The sequence below is a fragment of the Procambarus clarkii genome, chromosome 9 (genome assembly GCF_040958095.1).
Source record: "Procambarus clarkii isolate CNS0578487 chromosome 9, FALCON_Pclarkii_2.0, whole genome shotgun sequence".
NCBI classification, from domain to species: Eukaryota; Metazoa; Arthropoda; class Malacostraca; order Decapoda; family Cambaridae; genus Procambarus; species Procambarus clarkii.
This window is the reverse complement of record NC_091158.1, coordinates 10606134-10630105: the sequence shown is the minus strand read 5'-3', so window position 1 is coordinate 10630105 and position 23972 is coordinate 10606134. Positions and strand designations below refer to the sequence as shown.

General features: G+C 40.8%; 2 long non-coding RNA genes across 3 annotated transcripts; one reads left to right on the top strand and one right to left on the bottom strand.

Annotated features, from left to right (window-relative positions):
* Window positions 1-4022: 4022 nt before the first annotated feature.
* On the top strand, window positions 4023-16473 carry LOC138362686 (uncharacterized). The gene is made up of 4 exons (XR_011227870.1): window positions 4023-4356; window positions 7262-7425; window positions 8672-8770; window positions 16375-16473. It is a non-coding gene; the product is annotated as an uncharacterized lncRNA (long non-coding RNA).
* Window positions 16299-22183, bottom strand: LOC138362687 (uncharacterized). Of its 2 annotated transcripts, XR_011227872.1 has the most exons (5): window positions 19272-22183; window positions 17983-18207; window positions 17419-17482; window positions 17004-17079; window positions 16299-16442 (listed from the first exon to the last, which is right to left on the bottom strand). It is a non-coding gene; the product is annotated as an uncharacterized lncRNA (long non-coding RNA). The 2 variants fall into 2 exon arrangements; XR_011227871.1 differs by having other exon boundaries at window positions 17983-22183.
* Window positions 22184-23972: the final 1789 nt, after the last annotated feature.

Here is a 23972-nt window from a genome sequence, read left to right as displayed (position 1 = left end):
ATGGATATTGTCACCCAAAAGTGCCAGGAAGCTGCAGACAGGTTTATCCCCGTCCAAAAGGAGAAAAACGAAAAACAACAGAAAAACCCATGGTTCAACCAGGAATGTAAGGTAGCGAAACAACTGAGTAAAGGAACATGGAGAAACTACAGAAATAACAGAACACCAGAGAGCAGGGAGAGGTACCAGAGGGCCAGAAATGAGTACATCAGAGTGAGGAGGGAAGCAGAGAGACAGTTTGAAAATGACATCGCGAGTAAAGCCAAGACCCAACCAAAGCTGCTCCACAGCCATATCAGGAGGAAAACAGCAGTGAAGGAACAAGTGATGAAGCTGCGGAAAGGGGAGAACAGATACACAGAGAATGACAAGGAGGTGTGTGAAGAACTCAACAAGAGATTCCAGGAGGTCTTCACAATAGAACAAGGAGAAGCCCCTGCACTAAATGAGGAGGCGGCAACCTTGGAAACCTTGGAGGAATTTGACCTCACTAGTGATGAGGTCAAAAGGTGTCTGCTGGAGCTAGATGTGACAAAGGCTGTTGGGCCTGATAGAATCTCACCATGGATACTAAAGGAAGGTGCAGAAGCACTAAGTGTGCCACTCTCTATGGTGTATAACAGGTCACTGGAAACAGGAGACTTACCAGAAAGTTGGAAGACAGCTAACGTGGTCCCAATATACAAAAAGGGTGACAGGCAAGAGGCACTGAATTACAGGCCAGTTTCCTTAACTTGTATACCATGCAAGGTGCTGGAGAAGATCGTGAGGAAAAGGCTCGTAGAGCATCTGGAGGGAAATAACTTTGTAACGCACCACCAACATGGGTTCAGAGATGGTAAATCGTGCCTCACAGGGTTAATAGAATTTTATGACCAGGCAACGAAAATTAGGCAGGAAAGAGAAGGGTGGGCCGACTGCATTTTCCTGGATTGCCAAAAAGCCTTCGACACAGTACCCCATAAAAGGCTGTTAAAAAAGTTGGAGCAACAGGCAGGAGTAAAAGGGAAGGTGCTCCAGTGGATAAGGGAGTACTTAAGCAACAGGAAACAGCGAGTAACGGTGAGGGGGAAGACATCAGAGTGGCGAGATGTCACCAGCGGAGTCCCACAGGGCTCAGTACTTGGACCCATCCTGTTTCTAATATATGTGAACGATCTTCCAGAGGGTATAGACTCATTCCTCTCGATGTTTGCTGATGATGCAAAAATTATGAGAAGAATCAAGACGGATGAAGATAGACAGAGACTACAGGATGACCTGGATAAACTGGAGGAATGGTCTAGAAAATGGCTGCTGAAGTTCAACTCTGGAAAGTGTAAGGTGATGAAATTAGGCGAAGGGAGCAGGAGGCTGAACACAAGGTATCATCTGGGAGGGGAAATCCTGCAAGAATCAAATAGAGAGAAGGATCTGGGGGTTGATATCACACCGAACCTGTCCCCAGAGGCCCACATCAAAAGAATATCATCAGCGGCATATGCTAGACTGGCCAACATAAGAACTGCCTTCAGAAACTTGTGTAAGGAATCTTTCAGAACCCTGTATACCACTTATGTAAGACCAATCCTGGAGTATGCAGCTCCAGCCTGGAGTCCATACCTAGTTAAACACAAGACAAAGTTAGAGAAGATTCAGCGATATGCCACCAGGCTCGTCCCGGAACTGAGAGGATTGAGCTACGAGGAAAGGCTAAAGGAGCTGAACCTCACATCCCTGGAAAACAGAAGAGTAAGGGGAGACATGATAACCACCTACAAAATTCTCAGGGGAATTGACAGGGTGGACAAAGACAAACTCTTCAGCACGGGTGGGACACGAACAAGGGGACACAGGTGGAAACTTAGTACCCAGATGAGCCACAGAGACGTTAGAAAGAATTTTTTCAGTGTCAGAGTAGTTAATAAATGGAATGCACTAGGAAGTGATGTGGTGGAGGCTGACTCCATACACAGTTTCAAATGTAGGTATGATAGAGCCCAGTAGGCTCAGGAATCTGTACACCAGTTGATTGACAGTTGAGAGGCGGGACCAAAGAGCCAAAGCTCAACCCCCGCAAGCACAATTAGGTGAGTACTGTCATTGTGACACTAGTGGAAGTTTTATGCTGTCCGTTCATATAATTCTCGATTCTAAACATGTTTACTTAGTTTAGTTCATTAATTATGCACCCCATATATCATCTTGTGGGCGGTAGTGGAAAAGGTTACAGAGGCACATAAACATGTCATAGCTCTTTATACTCTTGCTTTCTGGCTTTTGTGTGTCAGTGACTGCTCTTCTGTCTTCCCTAATTTCCTAAAATATTGCGGCTTTGACAGAAGAGATTGGAATGCCCATATCCCACTCAACTTCAGGCTTATCACATTCAGTTTTAGCTGCCTTGTTTGTGTCATCATGCTGGACAACACCTATATGAGAAGGTATCCATACAAATGAGACTTTGAAACTCCTACTGTTTGCAATAATAATGTTGTTTATAATGGAAGTTACAACTACAACCTTTTGAAGATCAATGCTAATTTTTTCTGACCAGGGGGAGAAAGATACTGGCAGTATGGGGCGTTAAAGTTTATTGACGATTAAATTCTGCAGAACATGTAAATATATAAAGTTCACATAAAGTAAGTAATTATATAAAGTTTATATTAAACACGGTTTATATTATAGACTTAACAAAGTTGATATTATATAAAACTTAATATTTAACATGTATATATATAAAGTTTCAAATTTAAATTAAGTAAATATATAACGTTTATATTAAAATATATAAAGTAAATATATAAAGTAAGAATAACAGTAACAATTCCAAGGACTAGATTTAACTTAAAAGGTACACCCGTAGTAAGTATGAGACCTTAGCCTATAGTGACATGGAAACTCATTCTGCAGAAACCTAAAGGTTAACTGGTACTAGAATTAAGGCCGAGTGCAAATGTGTAGTAATTATATAACACTAGGATATAACAGGCAGGACACAAAGAATAACTAATAAGTGAGAGACCACATAACACGTAATGTACCCGGCCAAGAGGCCGTAAAAGACCTAATGGATAAGGAGAAGGGGGTGTGACTACAAGTAGGGCTTACTAGCACCTAGACTGGGCAAAGTATTAGCTGCGGACAGCGGGACACTTGGGGACCGGCGCTGCACCCCCCTTCCCACATGCAGTGGGGAGACAATCGGGACAACTGTGCAAAGCATGACGGGGGTACAAAAGCAGCCGCTTGCAAAGGGGGGGAGGGTGGGGTTTTGCGAGGGCAGCGGCGAGGGCAGGCGGAGTGAGGCGGAGCCCCATTGTGCGCCCGTATTTATACGGCCCCAAACTGCCCGCGCAACGCCGCGGGACGCGCTGCGCAATTGTTTCCTTCTCCCCCGCCAGAAACATCCCCGCTTGTGATGCAAGCAGTGACCATTATCTAGATAATGTAATAAACGAAAGTTTTCTATGTCAACAGAAAGGCAGAAATATAAGCTACACTTTAAATACTTGTCATAAATATAACTGAAGTGAAAGCGAAGATATATGCATTTGATACTGTACAGTTTCTTGATGGCTTGCTCTAAGAGTGTGAAGCCCTTCACACCAGCCTATAAATTGTGTAATTTATTTCCATATATGCTAATTAACCTTAAAATCTATATGTCAGAAGGAAGGAAGATGTAGACGTTAATGTGACAACATTTCAAGAAATATCTCTCTCAAGTTCAAGTTCAAGATCTCTCTCTTTAAAGTTAAATAATACAATCCTATCGCCGGTGTCCGGACACATGAAAGATACTTAGGTATCAGTGGCCAGCCAGGTGGAGATCACAGGCTGTACAATACTGATAAATTATGTAATTCACAGAGATACGTTGATAAATATTAATGTTTTATATTTTATTAAAAATACAGATATATACTTTGTTTCATACGTTAAATGTAACAATATTTCAGTATATATTATATAAGCATAGTATATATAATTCAGTATATACAATATATAATAATTGTGTCAGACCACGGAGGAAGAATTGAAACAGGAATTTCCTTTAGTACTTTCTTATATTAATACATCTTCAGAGCGAACCATTCCTTCTGAAGATGTATTAATATACGAAAGTACTTAGAGCATTCTATTGTGGTTTTAATATTGAACAATTATACATATACGAAACAGACAAATCTGGTGTCCGAAATAGTAAAAATATTAGTGTGCGATGTGATCAATGTAAGGGGGATATTGGGTGTGCCTCGTATCCCCTACAACAACAAGAAGTTCGAGAGCGATGAGGCCGCCACCTACTAGCTTCAGGATGTCGTCGAATCTAAATCAACAATATACTACCGCCGCTACTTTCTCGGAAACGTAAGTACCTGCCGCTTTACTTCTCTCACCCTGCCTAGCCTGGCCTGGCCTGACCTGGCCTAGCCAGACCTGACCAGACCTGACCTGGCCTAGCCTTACCTAGCCTAGCCTTACCTAGCCTAGTCTGACCTGGCCTAGTCTGACCTGACCTGGCCTAGCCTTACCCAACACTAATCACCACACGTGACAGCCCAAACGAATCGCAAATAAGTACACGTAACAAGTCATGTGCCCGGACACTCTTTCACCTAGGGGACTGAGTGATAACTATTGTATAGAAGAGCCGGCTCCCTGAGAGTGGTAAGAGGGCGTGATAAGAGGCTAACGTGTGGTCTTGAAGGAAGTCGATAAAGCAGACAATTTTCAAAAGGAAGGGCAGCATAACGAGCAGACAGGAATGGACAGACAGTCGGTTATCCCATAATGTGTAATACGCCCCGCACAGCATGGGTGGAGCGGGGGGGGGTGGGGGGGGTTGTAGCAGGGCACAGTATGGTGATGGTGCGGGTGAAGTACACACCCACTGAATTCCTGCCATCAATAATTGTTTTCATAACCATTAGAACAATGGCATCCCTCCAGCCACCATCCTTCCACTGACCCCCTCCTCTGGTCCTCCACCTCAGACAATAACCCCCCACACCCCCTCTCCCTTCCAGACATCAGCATGTCAAAATCAGTACCATAATGTGTTTAAACTAAGTCATTGTGTATCTCAAGGTATCTTAATTCATTTGAAAGTGTACATGTGCATTCGTTCATATACTCGCCTAATTGTGCTTGCTGGGGTTGAGCTCTGGCTCTTTAGTTCCACCTCTCAACCGTCAATCAACAGGTGTACAGGTTTCTGAGCCTATTGGGCTCTATCATATCTACACTTGAACCTGTGTATGGAGTCAGCCTCCACCACATCACTTACTAATGCATTCCATTAGATATAATCATATATGATTACACATAATCATAATCATTCTATACACATAATCATATATGTGTACGTCAACGTATACATACATGCGTATATATACCTCATATTAAAATACTGATAAACGAATGACCACGAACAAATTAATTTATAATTGTAGCATTATATATAATTTTAATAGACTAATTACGTGTTTATACATTTGAATGGTCCAGACAGGTGGCCAGCCTTGGACATATACACTTCTGGTAGGCACAATGACCTCATGTTAGACCCTTGATAGATTATGTGAGAGAGAGAAAGAGCTGGGGCAGGGAGGTGCGTGCCCCAGGGAGATAATCCATGCCCATGCCCCGCCTCGAGGTCAGTTCTCGAGTCACACCAAGAATAACAATCGAGCAAGTTGTCCTGACCAGGATGTGGCATATTAGAGAGGGTTGAGGAATAGGAAACCTGTCTGATAGGGCTCTTGGCAAGCAGCTCTCCCTCAGTCTACCTATCTATATGGAAGAAATGTATCTAGGCCCTCCTCCCCCCTGCCTATTCTCTCTCCCTCACCTTTCTTCCTTCATTTCCTCCCTCCTTCCCTCCCCCTCACTGGTGAGAGAGTAGGAGTGTGAGAGTAGTTAGAGAACTCGTAGTTCTCACGCTCGTGAAATTGTCTGCGACCCTGGAGGAGTAGAGCGGAGTGGGGGGGGGTGAAAGTAGGTGACGATGGAGGAGTAGAGGGGAGCATTATATGCAGTGAACGTAGGTGTCTATGGAAGAGTACATCATAGAGGAGGGTGAAAGGAAGGTGACGATGGAGGAGAAGGGAGGGGGTGTGAAGGTAGGTGATGATGGAGGAGTAGAGGGGAGGAGGGGGGCAAAGGTAGGTGTCTATGGAAGAGTACATCATAGAGGGGGGTGAAGGTAGGTGGCGATGGAGTAGAGCAAAAGGGGTGGGGGTTGAAAGTAATCCTGAGTTTAATTTTTTAGTTATATATAGTGACACCTCGGCTTATGAATGAATATTTATGAACTTTTCGGGTTACGAACCTAATTTCTTCGAAAAATTTGAATCGGGTTACAAACTTTGCCTCGGGAAATGAGTTTGTTGATATGCGTATGGGCTGACCTAGCGCGTGGTGGCATGGTGATCGCACCTCAGTTTACCAGTGTCTCCTGCCTAGTAACTATCGCGCCTGAATTCTTTATAAAGCATTACATTTGTTTTGGGATTTTTGGCTATTTGAACATAAAATTTGTTATTATATATCTTGCCATGAGTCCCAAGAAAGCCAGTGGTAAGGTTCAAGCCAAGAAAACACATGTGAGAATGACCATAGAGGAAAAACAAGAGAGCATTCATAAACGTCAAAATGGTGCACAGGTTGTTGAACTAGCTAGGCAGTACAACAAATCTATGTCAACAATATGCACTATACTTGCTAAGAAAAAGGACATTATGAGCGTTAAAGTGGCAAAAGGCATATCAACAATCCCGAAACAAAGAACACAAACACTTGAGGATGTTGAAAAGTTTTTATTAATTTGGATACACAACAAAGAGTTAGCAGGTGATAGCATTTCAGGGGCCATCATTTGTGAGAAACCAAGGCATTTGCATGAAGACCTTTTAAAGAAAACCCCTGGAACGAGGGGGGGGGGAAAAGATGAATCAAGTTTGAAAATGTGAAAAGTTTGTGTGACAATAGAGCCTCGTGGAAAACTTTTGCTGTGGTCATTACCTGGTGGAATGCACCCAGGATGGAGTATCAGGGCTATACATCTTTTAAATCATAAAAGTAATAAACATTTCCCATCAACCTTACAAACCATATTAACCTATTTTCATGTATTTCCCCCATGTGCATTTTAACAAAGTTACTAAATTGTCTTTATCATTCTGTAAAATTTCAATTACAGTATACTGTATATAATTTTGTTAGTATAAATGGACTGAATATTCTGAAATCACTATTAATTTTACAATTTCAGATTCAAAGGTGGTCTGGACACCCAATTTGGTCAGACAGGTGAAGAGCGCATTTAGGATAGTTCGAAGAGATGAAGATGGTCACAATTGTGTTTGAAGAGGCAAATGCCCCCCTTTGCTCCTGACATTATGTTCAGCCTATTGACCCCTGCACACCTAACACAAGGTAGGTTGAAAACTCCTCCTTCATGTCATTGGTTCATTAGCCAGAAACTTAGGGCCCATGCAGGAATATCCCTAAAAAAAAAAAAGTGGCCCCAACAATGCATCCTCCAAGTCTGGAGGATGAGCAGGAGCATTGTCGAGAAGCAGGCCCTTTAGTGTCAAACTTTTCTCTTGCAGATATTTTTTGATGGCAGGGCAAACCACTCTACATCACAGTTTTTCTGCACGTTATATATTTTTTAAAACTCTTGGATTTTCGGAATGATACACGAGCAAGGGTTTAATTTTCAAATCGCCACACAGCACAAGAGTTAGCCTATCCTGACACAAGTTAGCCCAAGTTAGCTTGTGTCCGGGCAGTGACGTCTCCTCTTGGGTAATGTATGTCCTCTTCGGCAATTTTTTCCAGAATAGCCATGTCTCCTCACAATTAAACACTTGTTGTGGAATATATCCATCAATACAGTATCTACAAAATCTTTAAAATCACGAACAAATCTTTCAGCCCCTACTTTGTCTGAGCTGGCACCCTCACCATGCCTCACAACACTATGAATACCACGTCTTTTTTCAAAATTTCTCAAACCATCCCCTACTCACCTTAAACTCTTTCGTATCTGCAAAACTCGTTCTAGGGGTTTTCTTTATAAGATCTTGCATGAAGATTTCATTGTTGACCAAACCACACACTGGAAATTGAATAGACGACAACATTTCGATCCGTCCTGGACCATTATAAAGTCGATTGTGATGAGATGAGGGAAGCAAGAGCATTAAGTAGGCAAGAGAGAGAGGTGAGGAGATGGCAAGTATGTACGTATGTACATGAATAAAACATGTACATACTTATACATAACGTGTGTAAATAGTGTAATAAACACAATAACAGTATTTTGGGAGGAGGAATGTTGGCGAGTAATGTGTTGGAGGAGGGAGGGAGGACTGGCAGGGTGTGGCAGCTCACTCATGTTTTTTGGGCTCACCATACCAACATAGTGGATCGTTATGGTGAATACATACGTAGATGGGTATATACAATGTGTGTATATAGTGTAATAACAGCAAAAACACTGTTTGATTGTAGAATATGTCGCATATATGAGGCCCATAATTTTGAGCATAGCGATGTTCTATACTTTGAATTATATAAACTCCACAAATTACACACTTTTAAATAATATTACAGTAAAAAAAAAGAAGAAATGAATGAGAAACTTCAAAATAATTGCGCAACATTTTATTCGCAGCAACTTCCGTCGCACGGGGTGGCGGGGCCGACAGACCCCCATCGCTCCAACGCTCAGCGCCCATAATTTGCTCAACTTCCCAGCTCCATCGCAGCTAAAGTAAGTCACATACAATATTTTTTGTTTAGTTTCCCCGTGATCAAACTCTGCATTTTAACAATATAAGAAGAGAAAAATAATTTTTGGAAAGAATTTATTTCTTGTGCACCAGGGTGTTGTTTGGAGACAGAGCAGTTCAGTGGTTAACTACTAAATTTTTTTTTCTCCCACACACGCACCCCCCTAGGAAGCAGCCTGTAACAGCTAACTCCCAGATACCTATTTACTGTTAGGTAACAGGGGTCATCCCCTTTTGTACAAAGAATCTGCTAAAGCTTTTAGGGCTAATCTTTGACACTCGTTTGTCTTTGTCGCCCCATATTTTTTACGTCCGAGTTGAATGCTCTAAGGCCCTTAACTAACTTTAGGTCATGTCCCATACTTCTTGGGGAGCTAATCGACACTGCTCCTCTCTTTACATTCCTCTCTCGTTCTGTCTAAACTCGATTATGGCCCTGTTTACTCGTCTGCTTCTCCTTCTACCCTTCACCATCTGGACACACTGCATCATACTGGGTTACGGCTCAGCTCTGGTACCTTTCCTTCGTCACCTACCCTAAGCCTGTATGTTGAAACTGGCGTCCTGATTCTACAGGATCGCCATGATCGCTACTGTCTTCTCCACCTTGCACGGTTCTTACAGCACCCTCACTCTTGCTTATGTCATGCCTTGACCTTTACCCATCCTGTGGTTCCTGTTCCCCTTCACCACCTATCTCTTTCTGTACGGTTGTCTCTCTTACAAAATGCTCTTTCAGTTTGTGTTACCAATATTTCCCCTCGTGTCATTCCGTCTTTGCCCCTATGGAGGGGTCCCCGTTCCTAAATTCTGTAAGCCTTGACCCACATGACTAAAACTTTTACCCCTCCTACAGTTCTAAATCACCTTTTCCTTGAACACTTTTCTTCACACTTCCACTCTATTTCCGTCTTCACCAATGGGTCTTAAGTCTGCAGACGGTGTAGGCTACTCTGTTGTTTTTCCTGACTGCACCTTTGTGTCTCCTGCCTCCGGAGACTAGCATCTTCATGGCAGAATTTTATGCTATTCTCTATGCTCTTCATCAACTCTTTTTCTCGCTGTCAATCCTCCTCTGTGTTTGTAGTTGACACTTGCAGTACCCTCATGGCTCTAGAATCCTTTAATCCAGTCCATCCTTTGGTAGTTGAAATTCAACATTGGCTGTTTCTTATCTCCAGTAGATTTAAGACAGTGGAATTTCGCTGGATTCCCACCCATATTGGTGTGTTCTTAAATGAGCGTGCGGACACTGCCGCTAAGGAAGCTATCCTCACCTGTCCCATCTCCCGTAAAGGTATTCCTTATTATGACTTTTACCCAGTTATTCATTTCCCCATTCTTACCCGTTGTCAGGGTTGTTGGTCTTCTGTTACTGGTAACAAACTGCGTGCTCTTAAGAGTAGTGTGTTCCCGTGGCCTTCCTCCTACCACCGTAACCAGTGGTGGGAAACGGCTCTGGCGAGGTTGTATATTGGTCATACACGTTTAACTCACGGGCACTTAATGGAGCGCTGCCCTGCTTCTTATTGTCCAAACCGTTGTCTCTACATGTCCTGACTTCCAGGACTTACGTGTCTTGCTTCCCGACCATCCCTCACTGTCAATTGTCCCTCGATAAAATTCTTGGTAAATTCAATACCTTTGATATTGTTCGCCGTATGCGTTTTTGTTCTTGTATTGGCGACGTTAGTGATATTTAGCGCACTATGATTATCCCACACATTTGATGGTTTGATAATTACTGTACTGTACAGTACTTTGGTTTGGAATGTATCAAATAAAGTTGTTTCATGTATTCAAATGTGTGAGAAAATCCACTGGGGCTGTGAGATGAAGCGAACCTGTAACAAAGGCATTGCCAGTTGCATACTCTACCACCACTGATGGTAAAAGTCTTACAACTGGATATCTTGTGTGACGGGTTATGGTATCACAGCTATACTGAACCAAGATGGTATGGCTCTCCCTCACATAAATGAAAGAAATGCTGCTATTGGCCTTGCAGTGTGTAAGTTGCAGGTGGAAACAAATGAAAATTATCAAATAAATAATTAAACAATTTACTGAAATAGTAATGAACAAAAATAACACATGACAATACTTGACTATCATGTAATGCAAAGGTGAACAAGTTAGTATGACCTTAAATGCAAAAAATAAACTATAAGCAATGAATAAAAGTATGAAGATAAACTGGTGTTGTGAAGACAGCTACCATACCACCATGGCATCAGTCACATGATGTTGGCTGGAAGTGGACGACGGGTTAGAGACACCAAGGTGATCCTAGAGCACTAAGGGAGAGATTGCCTCTCCAGGGAGGTAGCGCTCTTTATATAGTCCGGCGGTGATGACTCATCCAGTGTCAACACGAGGTGGACATCTGGTCAACTAGCAAACTGCTCGTTGTGGCTGGCGGTGCCTTTGTGTTGAGCTGTACCACTGTCAGTTGAAGGCGGCTAACTGCTTGTTTGTGGGGACAAACTGCCAGTTAGCAGTGGCGCCGGGCTTGCCTCTGAGTCGTACCAGGCCGTGCCAGGCCCTGGGGGGTATGGAGAGGTGGCAGGACTGATGACTCTTCTGGGCTGGTGTAGATGTATACTTCCAGTGCAGAGGCATTGAAGGTGAAGGGAAAAGGCAGTTCCACTGCTATGCAAGGGATTCACGTGACACTTGTGAAGCCACAGAAAGTCTGGAGGCCCTACTGAAGCCAGTCCAAGTATTAAATAAAACCCCTGAAGTACGCCGGTGAAGGGTAAAGTGAAGGGTGAAGCAAGACCGTATGCCCCAACTTCAGGCACACACAGAAAATCACGTTTTGGTCCCGCCTCTCAACTGTGTATTTGAAGTTGGGGCGTATGGTGTTGAACTGCTTCAGCCTTCACCGGAGTGCTTGTAGGTCTTACGTAAGACGTTGACTCAAGGAGGGGCCTCAAAACTTGCTGGGATTTATGGGGAAATCCGGTTGTAAGACTTTTACAAAGAGTAATATACTGTGGTAGAGTATGCAGCTGCCAGTGCCTTGGGCAAGGGTTTACGTCGCCTCACAGCTCCAGTGGATTTTCTGCTTGGTGTATATCAGGTTGTGATTTTGTGTGTGTACCGTATTGTTATGATCGCCGTCTGATAAGTCCTTTCTGGCCTCAAGAGTCATTTTTACCCACCTAGAAAGATTGCAGATGGCCAAAGCAGTTATTTAAGTTAAGAAGGGACAAGTCTTAAACAGAATTTTGCATAATATTTGACTGTAAAGGAGTAAATTGAGGTAGATTGAAAAACAAAATGGTGAACCGGGCAGGCGGTACTCACAATTAGGCGAGTACACTGGGGAACTTTTAAAGTGCAACCAAACATGCTTTAGGCTCTCACAACAAGAGGTGAGTGGTGGTGGCTCAGGTGCTCAGCCAATCAGAGCACCTAAGGAGGGAGGGCAGGAGTGAGAGGGGGGGTGGTATGTGGAAGTTTGGTGACAGTTGTGTGTAGTTTGTTCATCTTCATTGTAAGTTTCATGGCTTGGTGTGCATTTCCCTAGTAAATTTAATTAGGGAAAAATTCAGGTGTTTGATTTTTTAAATCAACTTTTTAAATGTTGAGTTGTTAAAGCCTCAAAGTGCATGGAGTTGGTTTGGGAGTATGGCATCCTCATGCTGTTGCGTGCTCGCGTGAGGTAGCAAAGGTGATGTAAAGTTGTGGGGTGTACATGCTTGGGACGTCCTCTCTCAGGATGGCTGGTGTTAGACCTGTGTGTTTGTCGGTTGTTGAAAAGCCATCATCCTTTGCTGTTGTGGTATTGATTTTACATTGTTCATCTTGTAATTAATACTGTAGTGCAATATCTAGGGCTACCATTTGTAGGTTTAAAATGTCTAATACAAACAGTTGTCCAATGAGTTTTAATAGGAAATATCATCCACCAAGCACCATTGTACAATTATATTAATTGATAGTATATGGATTGTGCAGAACTGCTTAGAATGATCTTTAACACTTGGCTATATTGGTCATGTCAAATACCTGCACGGTGAATGCTCAAAGACCCTTTCTTTATTCAGTGTTGTCACATACCTCATGGGGGTATGGATAGGCAAACACTCATTCGGTTAAACTTGCCTTGTAGTACTTTCAGAGCTCAGTAATTTGGAATCTGGTTAGCACTTTCCAAATAAATTGACCTTTAAAGTGAATTCTTATTTAGGTTTAAAACATTATACCGAATGAGAAAGTCGGATTATATAGCCGAACACCAGAAATATTGTTATTCAATTTTGTTGCCTAAAGCACATTCAAGGACTACACATTACATGGCATTCCAGGATTCCTCTATACCTTGCCTTATGCTGTAAACATTGCCACAACCCTGTGTTTTATTGATTTAAATGGCCACAGGGAGGCATACAACACTGCAGATTATGATGTCATTAGTTATCCACTGTGCTGACAAGTGGGCTGACTGATGTTCGTTGACACCTGTATCGTGCTTCAATTTAATCGCCAGGAGATCACCCTCTCACTAGACTCGTCTGTAGGAAGTACAGTATAGTATGTCAAATTACCTTGGATCATAAATAGCATAAGACTTGGGGGTAGGAGAGGGTTGCAGTGTTTGTCATGGCTCTCAGTTGTTCCTGGTATTAGGCAATTTAGTTCTGGAATCATTTTTGTTGGCCAATGTTAAACTTTTTCGAAAGTAGATGTTTTTCTGAAAGGGATGGGGGGGGGGAACCTCTATGCTTGGATACAGTTATCTAAGTGAATACTTAGATTTATACAGTAGAATAACTACCTTCTTTTCCTTAGTCAAAAAGGTTGTTTATTTCTAGGGACTTGTATTTTCTTTTATTTTTAACTGCAGCAACTTTCTGTGAATGATAGATTCTTACTGAAAGGACCTTTACTTCATTGTTGTTGCTTTATGGTCATCTCATTGTGTACAGGGATTCCGCGAAGCTTTTGGGGTTAGTCTTTGACACTCGTTTGTCTTGGTCAGCCCATATCTCTTGCCTCCGAGTTGAATGCTCTAAGGCCCTTAACCTCCTTAAGGTTTTGTCCCATACTTCTTGGGGAGCGGATAGGCGCACGCTCCTCTATTTGCACTCCTCTCTCGTCCTGTCTAAACTCAATTATGGTTGCCCTGCATACTCTTCTGCTTCTCCTACTCTTCGCCATCTTGATGCTTTGCACCATACTGGATTGCGTCTCGGCTCTGGTGGCTTTCGTTCGACTCCCGCCCTTAGTTTGTATGTTGACACTGGCTTTCTCTCTCTTCAGGACTGCCGTGATCACTACTGTCTTCGCTATCTTGCGCGGTCCTTCCAACATCCTTCCTCTCGCCTCTGTCGTGCATTGACTTTTCCTCCTCCTGTGGTTCCTGTTCCTCTTCATTGTCTCCCACTTTCTGTCCAGTTATCTCGCTTACAGGATTCTCTTTCTGTTCATATTTCTAATGTTTCTCCTCGTATTGTTCCTTCATTACCTCCGTGGAGAGTCCCCCTTCCCAAGTTTTGTACGTCCTTGACTTGTATTACTAAAGCCTTTACCCCTCCTACAATTCTGAAAAGCCTCTTCCTTGAGCACTTTTCTTCGCACTCCCACTCTATTTCCATCTTCCCTGATGGGTCTAAGTCTGCGGATGGTGTGGGCTACTCTGTTGTTTTTCCTGACCATACTTACATGTGTCGCCTCCCTTCGGAGGCTAGCGTCTTTACGACAGAACTTTATGCTATTGTCTATGCTCTTTGTCTCTTGCTTTCTCATTCTCATTCCTCCTTTGTGGTTGTAGTTGATTCTCGTAGTGCCCTCATGGCTCTAGGGTCCTTTAATCCTGTCCATCCGGTGGTCATTGAGATTCAACATTGGCTGTTTCTTATTTCTAGTAAATTTAAATCAGTAGAGTTTTGCTGGGTTCCCAGCCATATTGGTGTTTCAATGAGCGTGCGGATGCTGCCGCTAAGGAAGCTATCCATTCTTGTCCCATCTCCCGTAAAGGTATTCCTTATTCCGACTTTTATCCTGTTATTCATTCTTCCCCGTTGGCAGGGTTGTTGGTCCTCTGTGGTTGGTAACAAGCTGCGTACTCTCAAACTTAGTGTGTCTCCGTGGCCTTCCTCCTACCACCGTAACCGGCAGGTGGGACACTGCTTTGGCACGGCTGTGGGTTGATCATACCCGCTTAACCCACGGTCACTTTATGGAGCGCCGCCCTGCTCCTTATTGTCCGAATTGCGTTGTCCCTCTTACAGTTGTGCATATCCTTGTTGAATGTCCTGACTTCCAGGACGTGCGTGTGTCTTGCTTTCCGACCGTCCCTCGATAGAATTCTAGGTGAATCGGATACTTTTGATATCGTTCGCCTTATGCGTTTTTGTTCTTGTATTGGTATTCTTGGTGATATTTAGCGCCCTCTGATTATTTTGCACTTTGGTGCCTTCTTTTGGTAATTACCTTACCTTCATTGTTGTTTCATTTTAATGTGGTAGTTGTGATATGGATTGTTCTGGCTCATGTGCAAGGTCTTGGATTTTTTTCTGTTTTATATTAAGAAATTGCCAGTCTTGTTACTATTTGTAGAGTTAGAGATCTGCATTAAGGCCTCAATATTATATTCTTTATTTTTTTTTTATAACATGTTATCAGCAATTTTTGTGGTTGGTAATACTTAGATTAATGTCAGTGATGTATATGACAAGGGTTAAGACCCCTTGTGGTATGACAGAATTTTTCCCAGTCATTTCTTTAACAAATGAAAGGGTCCTCGTAACCATTCTTTTGTCCTTTCTACCATGTACCTGTTTGCTGCTTCTTGGTCTTTCATTTGGTACTTTGGCTATTAAAACAATGGCCTTTGGTAATGTTGCAATTACCATTTCTAAAAAAAATGAGCAGGTTCATTAGGCAGGGTTTGTTTGCTAAAAACAGTTTTACAAAAAAAAATTCCATTCCTTCAGGACCTTGCAGATGTTAAGTCAAACTAATTGACAGTAATCTGTTTTGCCCTTTTAAACAATGATGGTTTTAATCTAGGTAAAATATTTCAGAATATCTGAAGAGTTAGGCAGACAAATCATTTAAGAGCTTTGATTAAATTTAAGTTACCAAAGACTTCGTGAAAACCATGTTGTATAGATGCTTCAGTGTCACTTTTCTAATGTTTTGTAAATTTAACAATGATCTTTAGTTAATTTAATTATAATTTGTACAAAGCTTAGGTGTTGCATAGCTTTAAATTTACTTTCAAATATGAAAACTAAAATATTGACTAAAGTTTCTTCCACTTTAATATTTCAGACTAATTTGCAATATTTGTTAGTTTATGTAAATTGAATAGGTAGTCCACTTTTACATCTTTTCAATGCATTTTGCATGCACCTATGTAACAAGTTACAAATAGGTGTAAATTTTACCAGGTATTTATTTTCAAAGTAAAAAAATTTCAGATGTTTAAACATTGCATCAATAGTAGTAAACAATAATTTCCAGCATAATTTCAGGATAAGGTATATAAAGTAGTTTCATCAAAATTGTTTTATTTAATAAGTTTTACATAAAGTATTTATAATACATCTAATATTTATTACTGTTTCAGGTTGTGGGACAGATGCTCCTAGATGAACAGAAGATCCAAAAGGTCAAGACAACTCCAGAGACAATCACCTGTAAAAGAAAAATAAACATTAAACAGGGACACTACTTTTATTATCACCAATGCCTAATAATAAGCCCAAAAAATCCTAACAGCCTATCTTTTAAGATAGGCTCAGCAAGGCCTATCCCTTCCTCTGATTTTAGTGCAGAGCTTGTTCCCCAAATGGGTGCATTACATCCACCACTTTAGTGCCATCAACACATTGTACATATGCTTTACTGAAAGCACTGTACAATGCATGCCAGGCACTAAAGTTTTAGATGCATCCACCCATTCAGCAAACAAGCCCTGTGAGAATTAACAATGTAACCATTGTTAAGGGTCCCTAAACCTATGCAAATCTAGTCCATCTATTAGATGGGTAGTAGAGCAAAGCTCTGAAAAAGCCAAGCCAGGGAAATCTGCAGGACTGCCTGGTCCCCTTTTATGAAATGGGGTAGGATCAGTACAAACTGCATCATCCCCTGTGGGTTGTAACAGTAGGACATGGTTACACACCTATAAATGGACTAGATAAGAGAATTAAGATTAGGTCATTGATATAGCTAAAACATCAAATTCAAACTCACCCACTTTAGTAGATTTCCTTTTGCAGAGTAAAGGAGCCTCACTCCAAGTCAGTCCATGCAACATAATCACTTTCACCTGAAAAATATTTCAACAAATTAATTTCAGATTTAAAGCCAATCTTGCTTTACTTTTCAAATTAGCATTCAGTACTTTACAAATTCTGATGGAAACAATTTCTTTAAGGAATTTACCTTTCCTACATATTCTAGTAGCAGTAGTAAAGATCTAATTTAGCAATATAAATATATATGGCATCAATTTGCCAAGTTTCAGTAAATGTCATTTGAGAAACTATCCACAACTGCACTTCAATGGCAATTTACATTTATCTTTAGCCAATGCTATATTGTTTAAGTTTACTATTTTTTTTACTTTTATGCAAATCTATTCAGATTAACCTTCACTACAACTCACCTGATTCTGTTAAAATTAACTCTTCCAACTGACAGAGGGACTTCTGGACTTTCCAAACCACATTCTGGAAAACTATATAAATTTAAAACCAAGCTAAAGTAAACATTGAATATTTTTTTTACTTTCAAGGGAAAAATACCATCACTTAGAACAAAACTTTGACTCATGATTACCCTTAACAGTGTTATACATTTATAGATTAAAGCTTATTTAACAAACATTTAATGTTAACTAAACAAGATTTATATTTCATTAAAATTATTAATAAACACCCTCAACTATGCTGTTTAAGATCTAATGCCCCACATTACAATTTTCACAATTTCAACATACCATTCTATTCAATACATTCCTGAAAGGACTAAACTTGCAGATATGGTACCCACTAGCCTAAGCCTAGACTTCCATACCCTAATATTTAATAGGTTTTTAGCAATTAACTTCTACCCTCTAATTCCAATGTAGCAATAGAACTATAAGCCACACTTTCTCCCCCCCCCTCCCCTTCCTCCCAACTGTTAAGTGTCAAAAGGGAGGGGGGTGTCCATTTACTGTACCACTTACATTTTAGTGTGGGCTTCATCCCACATCTATTCTGGTGTTAGCTGGAACATTTGTGCCAGCTGCTGGTTTGAAAGGGAGGCATACCATGTGCCAATTCAGGAACCTTTCCACGTTCCTCACTGCATGTCAGCTCAGGACCTCACTACCATGTTGGGAGGCAGTTGAAGACTAACCAATCAACATCCCAGGCTGGAGAGCAGTGCCAGCTCGGGGAGAATTTACCACCTGCAAAAAATTTAATACTCTTAACAATCTACAACATCTCATATTTACCTAGCCCCCAAACCTTACATTTGTCAGCATTAAACTGCATCTGGTAGTCTTAACCATTTCAAAAATATATAGGGCATCGGTATTTTTTATTTGCCAATTCTGCAACTATTGCAGTCTAAACCATAATTTTGCGAATAACCGAGGTCCAAGGAGAGCTTTTAGGCACTACTTACAACACTTCTCCCAACTTAACCCCATTTATACTAATTTCCTTTGGTATAGCCATGACCTAATCAACTTCAGTCAGCATTCCCAATGATCCGAGCCCCTATCAATTTTGCGCCATTATCAAAATCTCTGCTGAAGTCAAGGTATACAAAATCACAAACCTTATCACCATTTCCTCAACTATGCAACCTAATCCATGAACATTTAAAACTATGCGATTCATGTATCTTAGTCATGTTTCTCAAAAAGAGTAGAGAAATGGCACTTGCAATGTTAGATTCTAGTAACTTTCCTCACAATAGACTAAGCTAATTGGTCACTAACTTAAGCGTTAAAGTTAACTCAAACTTTTCCTTTAAAACTTGCTATATTAGGAACTTTCCACGACCGGCCTTTACCCGACATAATTAAATAGGGTAAAAACGGTATATTAAATGCAGTAAAACTACGGTAAATTCAATATGATAAACTTGCATTCTTTAAGCATGGGCTGCATAGTAAGTGAACTAAACTAAATGTTAAGCACCCTGGCAAACCACTTCGTTCTATTCAATTTCTTTATTTAATCACTTTGCCCGGCTAGAATTTTTAGATTAAATTAAAGGAACACCCTCCCTGGTAACGGCTGAACTAGTTAACCAATTACAAATATTTAGGTAAAATACTTTCATAAAACCCGTCTACTTCCCCCACCAGTAGACTTGTTCAGCTAAAGGCATAATGTAATGTTCCACTTTAGTAAATAAAGACTTAAAAAAACACTACCCCATCTGTGTAGTTACCGGTTACCTGACATACTACGCTTAAAATAACCCATCTATTCCCCATAATTGTTCGATATAACTTACCTCTTACCCGCTGGTCGAGTACACAGCAGTATATATCCTCCTCCATCCCTCACCGCGTGGATACTATTTCACTCTGGCCGCAAATTGCCTCAAATCACCTACGTTGTCCATAAACATATATAGAAGAGCAACTGACCGTAACACCCGTATAGCGATTATCACATAACGTGGGAACATTAGTAGTACTGCTGTCAAAACATAGATGGCGCCAGGATAAACGGTAATTCCTATGGACTCGCCTAGTTATGCGTAGGGAATTGAGCTTCAGCTGTTTGGTCCCGCCCCTCAGCTGTATTCACCTAGTTGTACTCACCTAATTTGTGCTTGCAGGGGTTGAGCTTTGGTTCTTTGGTCCCGACTCTCAACCGTCAATCAACAGGTGTACAGGTTCCTGAGCCTATTGGGCTTTATCACATCTACATTTGAAATTGTGTATGGAGTCAGCCTCCACCACATCACTGCTTAATACATTCCATTTGTTAACTACTCTGACACTGAAAAAATTCTTTCTAATATCTCTGTGGCTCATTTGGGTACTAAGTTCCCCTTGTTCGTGTTCCACCCGTGTTAAAGAGCTGTCTTTGTAACTATCAAAATGCATATATCTTTGCTTTTACTTCAGTTATATTTATGACAAGGGATTTAAAATTTGCCTATATTTCTGAAAAACTTTCGTTTATTACAGTATCTACATAAAATTAACATTTATCTTCATTAGGTTGTAGTTCTCATCAATAGGGAGAGCGTCGGTAAAAAAAATAAAATTGTTTAAATATAAATATCTTTCCTCTCTCAGTAATATGCCCGAAACGCTATGCGTACTAGTGGCTTTAGGTATTGTATGTACTAGCTCTATCTATAAATCCAATATTATGTTTGTAAATCGACTATTTATGTACTTTCCTGAATAAAATGAACTTTACTTTACTAATATCTAATCTCTGTGACTAAAACGTAAGAACGACTTTATCTATGCCTTTTTGATAACATATACAATTATAAGCTTTATTAGTGAATCTCTATTAATTAAACAATATATCAGAGAGTGTGTAAGGTTCGGTGTTCCATGTGCGAAGAGACATGGGAGATTTTACATCAGTACAGTAAATGTTTTAAGTAGCGAACGCATACTAACGAATAATACAATACAATACAATACAATACAATTTTATTTAGGTAAGGTACATACATACAATAAATATTTACAAGGATTGTTTGACTTATAGGTAGAGCTAGTACATACAATGCCTAAAGCCACTATTACGCAAAGCGTTTCGGGCAATAACGATTAGTATAGACCAACACTATTGTTCTATGAAGTCGATTTAACTTCCAGACATGTATTTTTCAATAAGTCTTAAATATTTTCTGGCTAGTTATGTTAGATATTATTAGAAATACGTATTCTACTTGTTAATATAATAAACTAAATTTGCGATCATTTAAGGAGAGAAGTGCGACGACTGGATCACTGTGTACAGAAGGTTGATATGCCAACAAACACTTTCCAGACAACAATATATCTTGGATAAGTCGCTCCACAACATTGACACCTGGACCGTTGACTTCCTATGAGGCCACATATTTACTTATTTCATAATGGAAGTATATTATTTTATAGTAAATATATGTTTTCTCGTGTTCTGCATTAAGCACCAACATTATAGTGAATAAATATACCATATTCCTTCATTATTTAAGTAATGCTAGGAGGCTTTGAGTAGCTTTGGGTCATTAGGTGAACAGAATCTCCAATAGATGGGGCGAGAGTCGCGCTATCTCTCGCCCGAGCGAGAGTCGAAACTTATTTTAGAATTGATATATCTTTGTCCTCCAACAAGATATATTTCCTTTGGTGCACTCACAATAACGAGCATATCTCTGTCTTTCTGAAGGCATATAATATTTTAGGCTTTATAAGCGTATCTTTGTTAATTACACACTATATTGGCAAGTGCGTAGGCTTCTGCATTCCATGACCGACAAGCTACTGAATGCCACTATAAAAACGTATGTATCTTCACTTGAGCTTTATATATGTCTATGTTAAAGTATTTAAAATGAAGCTTATATTTCTATCTTTCTTGAGACATATAAAACATATGTGTTTATTAATGAATTTACGTGAAATAAGCATTGTTCTGAGAGAGAGTTGCTCTGTCGATCAGTCTGTGCGGGGTCGGAGCTCGGCGATTATTAAAACACATGTATCTTCATTAGAACTTTATATATATCTATGGTAAAGTATTTAAAATGAAGCTTATATTTCTATCTTTCTCAACAGATATAAAAACATTTGCGTTTATTAACGAATTTACGTGAAATAAGCATTGTTCTGAGAGAGAGTTACTCCGTTGCTCGATCTGTGCGGGATCGGAGCTCGCCGATTAGAAAAATACACGTATCTTCGCTTTAAATACAAATATGCCCATGGTAAGGCATTTAAAATGAAGATTATGTTTCTATCTTTCTTGAGACGTATAAAAATCTTACGTTTATTAACGATTCTGCGTGAAATAAGCATTGTTCTGAGATGAATATTGCGGATTTCCGGCTCTACGACCGATGAAAAATGCAACTTTTATACAACTACAAATATCTTTAGTTTTACTTTAAATTTTGTCCTGAAAGAGTTTTCATATATAGATCCAGTTTCTGCCGTTCTTCTGACATGAAAAGACCTTTGGTTTAATAAGTTATTAAGATGTTTTCAACAATATTACTAGGGCGTTCACCGATTCTAACATGGGCGACCCTTTTGGAAACGCAACACATGGGTTGACCTGATTGATATATGGGTCAGATTCCATTAAGGTTCGGAACAATACTATGGTGAGGCAAACCACATTGGAAGAGGAAGGTGTTGAGGTTCTCTTCATTAGCAATTGTAAACATTTTGCCCTCTGCGGTTTTTCTCACCTTTATCAGTCCATCTCTAACGAAGCACTGATGAATCGCATCTGGGTTTTGTTGACGGATTTGACGCAGGGGGTAGAGCTAGGAGTTGCTGTCTATTCCTAGTCAAGCACTCGTTGATGTATAATCCCTTCCGGTGGGATGCAGCTGTCCGGACTAGATGGGATTTCATGAACTGGGAAGTCAGCTTCAGGCGAATTTTCCGCTGGTTTTGACCTGATGGATTCTTTTTGCCTACTCTGTAGGCAGCAATAACGTCAGTTTTGTTTAGAATGAGCTGCAATTTGTTTTTTATGAGAGCCTGAGCTATGTCGACACAATTTTCACCTTCATGTTCCAAAGGTATATCTTGGGACGACACAATAACAGAGTCTAGCAGCTTTTGCTGGTCTTGTTCTTCCTGGGAGACGGAACGTTGGGCTGAAAATGTACTGATACATGCAGTCATTTTGCTGAGAGCTTCCTTCCTCCTGTTTTTTTATGGCTTCATCAGTTTTCAGAAGATTGTTGTGATGTTAAATATTTCCTTTCAGTTGACTTAAGATATTGCTCGTTAATGATAAATTAACAGATTTTAACTTATTGAAGTGTGTACATTTATGCTTTGTAATAACTATTAACATCCGGGACGACATTGTTCAGAAATTATTCTAAACAAGTGGCGTCCACGACGATCACTTCGTGACGCCGGAAGGGTCCTCGGCGCTCCTCTTGTCTTCAAAACAAGACTTCCCGTCACCTTCCATGCTTTTCCTGTCTCCGTTTTCCCAAGGTACTCTCCGAGCGCTTGGAGTATGTCTCAAGACGAGTCTTCTAGGTTGTCAGGCGGTTCCCAGCTCCTTCCTACATGCCCTCTACAGCTCCAACCTCGTCAGTTTTGCCTGTTAGAGCTGTATGTTTACCGTGAGATTTATAAGCTTATAATTAACTGTCTTATCGTAATCTCCACCTCAGACGACCACAGCCAGACAGTAAGGAATGCAACAAAGACCGTCTCGGGGTACTAAAAAACATCTACAATGACGGAATAACGTAACACGACATTGCCTCTCACCACGCAGCCCGTCCTCCAAACAAAGACCCAAAAGTGTCTTTTGGATCTTAAACCACCCACCAAACCCCCTGTTTATGAATGAAAAAACGGTTTACACACAACCCTTCCTCGACTAAAGTCCATTACATCCAGCAGCCCGTCCTCCAAACAAAGACCCAAAAGTGATTCCATGCACCCGCCAAACCCCCTGTTTATGAATGAAAAACGGTTTACACACGACTCACAACTGCTGACGTTCGCACATTTCGGGAAAAAGTGCTTCACTGACGAATTTTGTTAGAACCACAACTCTGTAAATGCTTCACCCACGTACTACAAATACAAATAATCGCCAACAGAACCTAAACACCAAACCTAACATAACCTATGCCTATATATATGCACAATTTGCTAATGTATTATAATATTAATTTATATTTGAGAAAATTCCTGTTTTGAATGAACAGCATGTTAAAGTTTATGAATGTGTCTGTGGGGTCGACCGCTGGATGTAATGGACTTGAGTCGAGGACGGGTTGCACCACGTCCACGTTTGTCACGTGACACCAGCCTCTGATGTTGATGCCTTTAGTCGGTCTTGCCTCTCAAGTCTTCCTACTTGGGAACCTGTACACTGAACATTGCTACCTTCAACACTGCCATTGTATCCTCAGGATGGATATAGGGTCCACAACTAGTCACCCGATGTGTATGGGCTCCACTACCACCCATAGGATGGGTATTGGGTCCAC